At 40.7% G+C, this 8,438-nt stretch overlaps 1 long non-coding RNA gene across 1 annotated transcript; it reads right to left on the minus strand.

Moving 5' to 3' along the window:
- Nucleotides 1-4,465: 4,465 nt before the first annotated feature.
- LOC117244179 lies at nt 4,466-8,010 on the minus strand. The gene is made up of 3 exons (XR_004496758.1): nt 7,113-8,010; nt 5,913-6,023; nt 4,466-4,502 (listed from the first exon to the last, which is right to left on the minus strand). It is a non-coding gene; the product is annotated as an uncharacterized LOC117244179 (long non-coding RNA).
- Between the last annotated feature and the right edge of the window lie 428 nt (nt 8,011-8,438).

Here is an 8,438-nt window from a genome sequence, read left to right on the forward strand (position 1 = left end):
CCTTATGTATTCCATTACCATTGCAGTTCCTTTGGTGATGCAACAGTACTTGACCTTGGTTACTCTGCCAAATATGTTCCAAATCTGAGGCTTTTGGGGATATTTTCAAGTCATTTTTTCGTAAAGCTAGAGGATTTACATAAAGGCCACTTCAGGTAACGAACTTCCTCTACTTAAAAAAAAAAAAAAAAAGAGCTTACTCAGCAAGCCCCTAAAGGAATGGCTTGGAAGTTCTGAAGCCCTCATTATTTGAATTTATCTTGGGGAAATTTTCCTGGTATAATGAAATGGAAGTGGTATGTTTTGGCTTCATTCCTTTTCAACATACAGAAATAAACACAGGTGAGCTGGTAGGGACTCAAATTCTGGAGGTGAGTAATTACCTATGTCAGTTACTTCCTTTGCAGACAGGTTTGCTATCACTGGTGTGTAGTTATGTGTTTTAGAAGGTGTCATGCAAAACACACAGGAAGCCAACCTGGTATTTGTCATCACTGAGTAATATCTGTCCTTAGAACAGGGAACTTTGAGTCAAGGGTCATCATTTTTGTTCTTTATTATACAGGAAAGTCCTTGATTATGACTGCAATGCCTGATGCTGTGATGACTTGTGTGATACTGTTACCAAGCACTTACAGCTGAAGTTGAAATGATTATTTTATTAGTCACAGTCAGTAATCACACTGATTTTAGCTGCGGCAGATGAAAATGTCCCTTTTACCTGAAAACTTTTGCAATGATTTCAGGCTAGTGCTGTTTCTCTAATAACACTGAAGTTGAATTATTTGGTTAATCGTAGCTATATGTCTTGATGTGAGGGCAACTGCAATGAACAGCTGTAATATTACAAATTTTCTAAGTTACTTGTTTATAACCTTTTATGGTGATAGGAGAAAGAATCATTATGATAACGTGGTCACCAGTCAGGAAAATGCAGCATAGTGTGCCTTTTCTTACTGAGCAGAAAGAAAGTGGAGAGTTTGGCAAAGAATAGGAAACATTTCTGCAACCTTGCTCTCTTAAATTGATAGGAATTTTCTTTTGTTTAACATAAACTCAGTTTGTTTATTTGCTTTTAATTTTAGAAGGTTTTTGGTGCATTGCAGTCACAGTGCACCCCACTGAGATAACCTAGAAGGACATTATGTTTTCATGCACAAGGAACAAATCATGGTCTTGCAGACTATGGCTTCTTTAATTTCAATTAAGGAAAGTGACAAGAAAGAAAAGAAAATAAACACTCAATGGCAGTGTGTAGGAAAAATATCTCTTTTATTCATAATACAGAAAGCAAAAATTAGCATAAAGAAAAAAGATAATTTGGAGGTAGAAATGTAATTGTGATAATAGTCCTTAGATTTAAACTGCATGTAAGGACCTCCTGAAAGATGGGTTAGGAGTCCACAGCATCTCCACACTTTTTCATGGCACCATTGAACAACTTCAGTTTTTGGTAGTCATTCATTCAGAATCATACGATTTGGAACAGGGAGAAGATTTATCCCTTAGAACCTGCTAAAAGCTTTCCAAACAAAGAAAAAAATCCTCCTCATTATTTATATTTCAATGGTTTATCCTTAAATATACCAACTCAGTAACCATATGATTACATGGCATTAAAGAAAGTTCTTGCAGGTAGAAACTTTTAACTATATGTCCCAAGTATATGTCAAAATTCAGCTAGGAAATATAATAAAGGCAAGAAACAAAGTACTGTGCCAAAATACCATGATTTTAACCTATCCACCCAAGGACAGTATCATGATTCTTATGACTGAATAGTGGGGGTAAACAGCCTAAAAAAGGATTTAATGCCTGTAAATTTAAAGGAGATCTATATGGATTATCTTAAAATTTTAGCAGTGCCAAGAGTACACTGGTCAGCAAATGTCCTGTGGGAAATATCCTTCCTATTTGGCAGTCCTTCCCATTTCTTGGCTCCAAAAGGTCTCTGCCTTGTCCAGAGCATCCTGAGCTTGTCCTGCACAATGCAGAGGGAAATCAGTCACCCTCCTTGGAGCTCCCCCCACTGTGTGAATACAATCTCTGACCTGGACACTGTTTTTGAATGTGGGCAAACCATAAGTAAAAGCAAAATGAACTGATTATAATGCTAAAATGTACTCAACAAGTACTGTATTTGCAGGAACTGTACACAAGGAACCCCAGGTGTTTCTAGCCACTGATGCTTTTCTTGGTAAGCTCAAGGTGGTCTCTAGACCACTGTCTAAAGAGCTACTGATGGTTGTGCAGGTCTGACAGCTGGGACACAGGCATTTTAAAATATCACAAATTCATTTGAAGGATCAGAGTGTCATCTGAGATCACGTCTCTGCTTTTTGCCACTTTTCTGTAGGAACTCCATTCAAAATCAAATGCATTCACCTGGTTGTCCTCTAGTAAGAAAGTTAACAGTTTCAAACCACATTCCAAATATTTAGGAACACTGATGTCCTCAGGGCAGAGTTAGCACTTGGCCATACAGTAAACAAAATATTCATTTGAGGCCACATCTAGTGAGTAGATTGATACGTGTCAATAAACAGATAATTTAGCTGTTGAGAATTAAGCACTCATTGCAAAATGTTGAGTGATACAAACTTTAGTGCACAATCCTTTATATCATATGCATCAGAAATAAGTTTTATATAAACATGGAAAGGACAATTATGAAAACACCTTATTACCAGTTATTGACAGAGTCTGGAAGTGATGACAGCCAAGCAGGTTTGGATTGATGGGATGTTTGGGATAAGAGCGTTCTTACAGAGCTGGTTTTCAGGGAGTAGAGATACCATGACAACATGACATAAGTAAAGCAGACATATAATTTTTTCCCCTTTGACAGAGTGAATTAATTAACCACTGCCTAAATTGGCATGTTGTCATCATCATTGTCAAGAGAAAAATTTGTGTTTATAAGGCTTTTTGTAGTAACTTTTAAAAAAACTTGTTTCATGTCTCAAGATGATGATATACTGGACGGAATGGGAAAAGGAGATGAATGAATTTTAAAAGTGCTCAAATTCACCTGAAAAACTTCAACAATGTGCTTTAAGGTGTTGATTAAGAGCCACTATGATAATTATCTATGTTACTCTAAAGCAGTGTTGTCTTTATTCATCAGTCTTTTTTCATAAATGATTTTTGTTGACAGCCAGCTGTCTGGAATTTTTCTAGAGGTCTAAAATATCTTGAAGAATACAGTCCAAAAAGCCAAGACTACTTTACACAAGTTGTCCAGGATTTTAGGTTGGAGTAGAAAGTTTGCAGATTTTAATGCTTGTCCCTCACGGGTACCTCTAGTAACTAAAAGAGAAAAAAAGTTCAACAGCAGAATTCGGTAGAGTGACAAGGTTGGAAGAGACCTTCAAGATCATTGAGTCCAACCCAGCCCTAACACCTCAACTAGACCACGGCACTGAGTGCCACATCCAATCTTTTTTTAGACACATCCAGGGATGGTGACTCCAGCACCTTCCCAGGCAGACAATTCCAGTACTTTATCACTCTTTCCATAAAAACCTTTTTTCTAATATCCAACCTATATTTCCGTTGGCACAGCTTGAGACTGTGTCCTCTCATTCTATCAGTTGCTGCTGGGAGAAAAAGACCAACCCCACCTGACCACAGCCACCTCTCAGGGAGTTGTATCACCATAAGGTCACCTCTGAGTCTCCTTTTCTCCAGGCTAAACAACCCCAGCTCCCTCAGCCACTCCTCGCAGGGTTTGTGATCCAAACCCCTCACCAGCCTCCTTGCCTCCTCTGGATGTGCTCAAACGTCTCAATGTCCTTCCCAAACTGAGGGGCCAGAACTGGACACAGAACTCAGGTGTGGCCTCACCAGTGCTGAGTACAGGGGGAGAATGACCTCCCTGCTCCTGCTGGCCACACCATTCCTGATCCAGGCCAGGGGCCATTGGCCTCATTGGCCACCAGGGCACAGGGCTGGCTCATGTCCAGCCGGCTGTCACCAGCACCCCCAGGTCCCTTTCTGCCTGGGCACTGTCCAGCCACACCATCCCCAGCCTGTAACATTGCAGGGGGTTATTTTGGCCAAAATGAAGGACCTGAAACTTGAACTTATTAAACATCATCTTGTTGGACTCTGCCCATCCATCCAACCATTCCAGGTCTCTCTGCAGAGCCCTCCACCTTTCCAACAGATCGACACACACTCCCAGCTTAGTGTTATCTGCAAATTTACTAATGAAATACTCGATACCCTCATCCATGTCATCAATAAAATATTGATCAGAACTGGCCCCAGCACAGAACCCTGAGGGACACCACTGGTGACAGGCCACCAGCTGGATGCAGCACAGCTCACCACCACTCTCTGGGCCATCCAGACAGTTCTGAACTCAGCAAAGAGAGCTCCTGTCCAAGCCAAGGTCTGCAGCTTTTCCAGGAGTGTGCTGTCGGAGACAGTGTCAGAGGCCTTGCTGAAGTCCAAATAGACACATCCACAGCCTTTCCCTCATCCACTAGGTGGGTCACCTGGACATAAAAGGAGATCAGGTTGGTCAAACACGACCTACTCCTCCTAAAACCCCTCCTAAACCCCCTCCTAAACCCATGCTGGCTGGATCTGATACCCTGGCCATCCTGTAGGGGCTGCGTGATGACACTCAATATTAACAGTTCCATTACCTTACTGGATACTGAGGACAGGATCCTGTAATTACCAGGATCCTCCTTCCCACCCTTCTTGTGAATGGGCATCACACATTGGCCAGCTTCCAGTCATCTGGGACCTCACCAGTGAGCCAGGACTGTTGGTCAATGATGGAGAGTGGCTTCACAAGCTCATCTGCCAGCTCCCTCATCACCCTGGGATGGATCTCAACTGGTCCCATGGATTTATGAATGTCCAAGCAGCTCAGCAGTTCTCTGGCTGCCTCCTCCTGGCTAACAGGGGGAACATTCTGTTCCCTGACACCATCTACCAGCCCAGGAGGACAGTTGTTCTGAGGACAAGCTGTCTTCCCACTAAAGACTGAGGCAAAGAAGGCATTAAGCTCTTTGGCCTTCTCCTCATCTGCAGTTACTAAGTTCCCACCCTCACCCAATAAGGAGTAAACATTGGTTTTACCCTTCCTTTTACCATTAATATTTTTGTAAAAACATTTTTATTATAATTTTAAAAAGTTGCCAATTTAAGTTCAAACTGAGCTTTGGCCTCCCTGATTTTTTTCCTACATGCCCTGGCAACCTCCCTAAATACTTCCTGAGAGACCTGACCCTCATCCCAAAGACGATGCATCCTCTTTTTATTCCTGTGTTCCTTCAAAACCTCATTGCCCAGCCAGGCTGAACGTTTGCCTCATTGACTCATCTTTTGGCACACAAGGACAGTCTGTTCTTGTGCTCTCAAGATCTCTGTTTTGAAGCACACCCATCTTTTCTGCAGTCCTTTGTTTTTAAGGGCTGCCTTCCAAGGAACTTTCTGAATAAGTCTCCTAAATAGGCCAAAGTCTGCCCTCTGCAAGTCCAGTGTAAGATTCTTATTGATGTTCCTCCTGATTTCACCAAATATTGACAATTCTATCATTTCATGATCACTGTGCCCCAAGTGGCCTCCAACCACCACATCTCCCACCAGCCCATTTCTATTTGCAAACAACAGATCTAATATAGTCCCCTCCCTGGTGGGCTCACTCTCCAGCTGTGACAAAAAGTTGTTCTCCACACACTCTAAGAACTCCTGGATGGCCTCTTTTCTGCTGTGTTAAGTTCCCAGCAGATGTCTGGTAGGTTAAAGTCACCTACAAGAACAAGGGCTGGTGATCACGAAACATTCTCCAGCTGCTTATAGAATAAGTTGTCCACCTCTTCTTCCTGGCTGGGTGGACAATGACAGACTCCCAGCAGGATGTCAGCCTTGTTGGCCTTCCCCTTAATTCTTACCCATAGGCATTCAACATCATCATTATTTGTCTCAATATCCATGGCATCTTCAAGTTCTTCAGTTCCTCATGTGTACTCTATCATGTTTCTTCCCAAATCCATCATTTAAGCCTGCCATTGAAAAAAAAAGTCAATATTTTCTTTCAAAACATGACTTCCAGGTCAACTTTGGTTATAATTTTCTGTGGGCAAGCAATAATTTATCTACTTGTCAGAGTGCGCCTCCAAAATGCCCTATTCCAAACCCTATATTATTTTTATTTGTCACAAGGAGGTCTCTAGTGAAGTTATTTGATGTTCTGAAATCCCCTGGGAAATGGGAAATTGCCATTTATGATTATAGGATCTCCAGTTACATGGGGAGTACACTTATATGTCAGTCTGTCAGACTTGCACACTTATGAAAATTTTTTGCTTTATCCTGTATTTGCTTAAGGCACAATATGACAAGTCCCTGCTGTTCTTCTTAATATGGTAACTTTACCTAAATGTGTCTTTTTAATAAATTTGTACATTTACTAATTGTGATGTTACCTATTTTTAATTAACTTGTAAATACAAAATCTAAAGAAATATGAGGATGGAAACTGTATGACTCAGAGCATCTTTTGAGCATTTTCTCCAAACATTTCAAATTTCAGTGCAACAAATCTTTTAACTTTTGACTACATTGGTTTGTTTAAGTTTATAACTGCTTCCAAAATTAAGTGCAACTCAGGAACCTAGTTTATCTGTTCATTCACAGAGGTTTTATAAGATTTAGTGCTATTTTTCTGTGCACATCTGACACATGCTGCCCTTCTGCTCTTGCATGATGTCCAGAGGTGGCAGTAGTGGATGACAGTGGCTGTGTGCTATGGAGCTGAAGCCTCAGTTTTCTGCTTCACACCTTGATTTCTGAAGCTGAAACTCAAGGTCAGCTTAAAAATCAGTCCCATACATGTAATCCTGAAGTGATAAAAGTTTTCTTTGTATAGTACGTGTATATATAGTATACTTGACGTTAAAACAATCCCTCAAATGACAATAGAGAAACATTAACTTGAGCAAGGCAGCAGTACATGAAGAGCTGGTATGTGAAATGAAAGCATGCCTGTACTGGCTATCAACAGTTGCACAACCACACATCCATTTTTTCACTTGTTAGGCATACATTTTGAAAAAAATTTGAGCTGTTCATTTGATACTTTGTAAACCTACCAGAAAATCTTGAGTACCATGCAAGTCATGTTCCAACACTTTAATGCTTAGAAACCCTGTGGCAATGCAAAGATATATGAGTTAGGTAATGCATTAAATAGCAAAAGTGGGAGTCTTTTATAATATTCAGTTGTTGCTTACTATGTGTTTTTTACCTATAGATCAGCAGGATGGTGTTAGACAACATGGAATGGTAATAAGTGAATCTTGGCTAGTTGCAAACAGCCAGGAGGGACTGGCATGAAACTTACACACTGCTAACAAGCACATGTAAAATGTTTGTGGTTAAAGCTTTGGCTTTATTTACAGTGGAACAAATCTTAAGTGAATCATGGTTCCTTTGATCAACTTACATAAGGAAAGGAGATGAAAATGCCCAGAAAAGAGTAGTCCTGCCATAGGAAGCTTTATGCCAGGCTGGTCAGATCTGAACTCACACATTTGGGCTCTGCTTCCCTGGAAGTATATGGTGGGAAAAGATGGGTTTCACTGGAGTCAGAAATGGCACCAGGGCTAAAGGCCCTCTTGGCCAACCCACAGCACCTGCAGCTCCTGCCCAAACAGAGACAAATCCTTTATTCTGGGTTTCACTGACAAGCTGGGGCTTGGCCTTTTAATTGGCTCCATCAGGAAAGAAGAAAGGGAGAGAGTTGCTAAGGTTGTCTGGCTTCCAAATGCCCAGGTGGCATTTGAAAAGGAGAGCTGAAGGTCACAGGTCATTCATGTTTTTGCTTTCTGAATGTACCTTAATCAGCTGCAGCAAGGACAAGGAACAAAAGCACCCTTCAAGGAAGGAACTCAGATGTTCACTGGTGACCTACTACAACTTCTACCAGGAAGACTGGGAAATTTGACCATTTTCTGCCAGATGTTGTTTATCCACAAAATACTGTGGTTTATTTTCTTAGCATGGCTGCCTTACATAGCTGCCTTACAAGCCCTTTACTTTTGGCCTGGTTCTGTGTTTCTTTTCTTAGTTGTGCAGCTAGTTTTCTAACAATAACAGCAAAAACTCTTCTGCCTTCAAAATACTTCAAAATAGATGACAAAAAATGAAGTAATTAAAGTTGAATTCTGCTTTTGTTCACAGCCTCAACAGTATAAGTTGTGTTAATGATGTAACTACTTTGTCTTGAAGCTTTGCATTTAAATATATCCACTGGGATCAGAAGTCAAAATCATTTTCATTAAAGGTGTATACTTGTAGGTATGTACCAATATATAGAATATCTAGTTTCCACTACAGTCAAAGGAGATCTAATTAATGCAAAGCCAAAGAGTGGCTTGTCTCGAGCCAGTTCAAGAAGAATTTAATTACCTAAGCAC

Source organism: Parus major, chromosome 3, assembly GCF_001522545.3.
Source record: "Parus major isolate Abel chromosome 3, Parus_major1.1, whole genome shotgun sequence".
Lineage (NCBI taxonomy): Eukaryota > Metazoa > Chordata > Aves > Passeriformes > Paridae > Parus > Parus major.